Below are 3,091 nucleotides of genomic sequence, written 5' to 3'. Positions count from 1 at the left end.
ATCATCAACAACTTACATACCATACACACAATATATAATTAATTAACATATATATATATATCTACTACTTATTAACAACAACTTCATATATATTATCAAATACATCAACCAAATACGATCAACATATATATATATATATATATATACATCCAACGTACTCAAAATCTATCAATTCAATCACACTCAAAATCGATCAACTCAAATAAAACTCAAAATCAACATATATACACATGTACGTACCTATATATAGCTCCACAAACTAATTATGGACAGATTTCAACAACACCCAAACTTTTTCTCCCATTTTTTCTTCTCCCGTTTTTTTTTTCCCTAGATGAGCTGCTGTCCAGATCTGCGAATATAAAGCACTTTAGCCGACGAAATTTTATTTTCATCGGCTAAATAATGTTTAAAGTCGTCGGCTAAAGTTCACAGACTTTAGCCGACGAAATAAATTCTTTAGCTTGGCGAAATTTTAATTTCGTCGGCTAAAGTTGACTATAGCTGACGAAAATATAAATTAGCCGACGAAGGAAAATTTCGTCGGCTAAATTCTACTTTAGCCGACGAAAAAATGGTTCGTCGGCCTGTTTTTTTTTTTCGTCGGCTAAAACCTTTATTCTGGTAGTGATTTAAAACAACCGTCCACTCACAGTGTTAGGCTTAAACTTCTCAATGCTCAGAACACTCCTCGAGCACTGCCTCCAAACATTCGAATCCTCGAGTCAACCTTACACCTGACGATAAGCTGTAAGACAAATCGGTTAGACTGCACTTCGAAACAACTATTGACTCAACCCCTTTTCCTAGTTTGACTAGGGTTCCTGACCAATTGACCTAGGGTTGACCAACTAACGATGTTTCGATGTTTACCAAATTAACCCTTGACTTAAAGATTCGAGTCATTCCACCAAACGTTCTACTAATCGTTACACACTTGGGCGTCGTTTAATAATTCATGAATCACTAATGAAACTCAACCTTTACGCTTAATAGATCGTTTTGGTAGACCTTCAGTTTCGATTAATCAAAGTAGTGTAATTTCAAGGACTCAAATATATGGAACACATTAATCTAGAAAACCCACTAAACTATTAAGGGCACCCAAAATGGTTTCTATAAATGGGAAGTTTCTATAAAGGGAAAGTTTCCCAAAATAAAAACTTTCCTAACTTAAATAAGTTTTCCGATTACAACCCGAACTTTCCTATTTCCGAAGTGACATAAAACGAAAAGGGAAAACACCAATCACTACCTCATCCACTTCTGCCAGATCTGCCCTTCGTCGGAAATGTTTGCCGGATTTCGGCGACTTGCCGAAAAATGGCCATAACTTCCCCGTATTCTCTTAAACACCAAGTTCTCAGCAAACAACAACCAAAACATCTATTTCAGCCATAACTCAATTCAATAATAGCAACCCAGAAACAACACAGTAGTTAAAATAATAACTTCCCTCACCTTAACCATTGCTGGGATGCCTCCATCACCGGAAAACAACCAAGCTGCCTTATTCCAAAATCATGCATTGCAGCCCCGAGTCCAAAATCAACCTAAAACCAAATTGGAAGGTCATTAGAAGGCAGTTCGTGGTCGGAAGGCGCCCCAAGTTTCTTTCTTGATCCCAAAGCGATGTAGCTGCTCCAACAACTCCTCCAAATGGCGTCTAAGCCTCATGCGAAGACCATAGGGCTTGGTGGAGCTCCCAAAACACGCTACCAGAAAACTACAAACAAAACCTAGGAAAGACAGAAAAGGGAAAAAATCGGATTAGGGTTTTAAACTGGAAATCGAAGCTCAAGGCAGCTCGAAATTGAGATGACAATGATGGATTTACCTTATTAAAGCATCACCTCGCCGGAGAAGGAAGGATTGGCCGGAATTTGTGTTTGGGGATTTAGGGTTCTTGTTTCAATCGGAAAGGAGAGTCGATGTATCCCGAGTTGATGAGTACTAGTAGAGAGGAGAGAGAAACTAAACCCACTGCAGTTGCAGTCACCGCCGATCTTTATCGGAATCCGATGAACACCATTGTGTTCATTGATTTCGATCTCCTCCAAGGGTGAACAAATGTGTGGTTTGTGGATTGGGTTATGTAGGGGATAAGGAGACAAACATTTTGGGACCGGGTTTGTGGTGAGCGGTGGCCGGACGGCCGAGATTCCGGTCAGAGAAGTTGCCCTGGCGAAGAGAGAGAGAGAAAGAGAGAAGGACTCGGGTCAACGCCCCCTAATTAGGTCTTCACGGAAGTCAACCCTTCTTTCATCTTTTTACTTGAATCAACGGTTAAGATCAAAACCCTAATTGATCTGACAGTCCAGATTAAATGAGTTATTTTCTAATTTCAGAAAATTAATCTAGTTTTACCAAACTTCGATAAATCGTAAAAAATAATCTGAAGCTCCGTAAAATATTCCGAAGACACCGGTGAACTCGTGTCGACGTGTACTACAACATCGGGGCCTTACAAGAAGAATTTGATATTTGAAGAAAAACTTGAAAATAAACTCAAGCATTAACTTACTAGGTTACCGAGCACGGTTAAATTTCTCAGTAAATCGTAGGAAACCCGGTAAATTGGTAAAGTTAGGTACAAGGCGTTACAGTCCAATTATGCTGACACGACCCACCCCAAATTTCACCCTGAAACCCGGAGTAAGTCGTGCGGGGACCACCTCCAAGGAAAATTTACTGAAAAGATTGAGAAAATCTCCCTTGCAGATGGACAACCCTAACTCGAAAATTCCAAAATTTCACTCTTAATTCAACACTTCCAAACATCACATAATATACAATAATCCTAAAGTATTCAGAGCTACTAAACACAAACGGAAGCAAGAAAACACGAGTAGGTTGAACAGGTAACCTACTGATGAAAACTGGTAGAAATGCGGGTGACTATGCCTCGCCTCCTACTAGATCCAACCCGAACTCTGCAGACTGGGCAATTTAAAACGAAAGGCCCAGGGGAAAACATTTAATAACGTTAGAGTGAGTGGACAAAAATAAAATAAAGGAAATAATTCTTTATGCTTTCCCAATTTTTACTTTTCCATAGAAAAGAAAATATGCTGCATGCGACAGCTCAAAA

Source organism: Fragaria vesca, linkage group LG4 (assembly GCF_000184155.1).
Source record: "Fragaria vesca subsp. vesca linkage group LG4, FraVesHawaii_1.0, whole genome shotgun sequence".
Classification (NCBI taxonomy): domain Eukaryota; kingdom Viridiplantae; phylum Streptophyta; class Magnoliopsida; order Rosales; family Rosaceae; genus Fragaria; species Fragaria vesca.
This window is presented reverse-complemented; position numbering follows the sequence as displayed.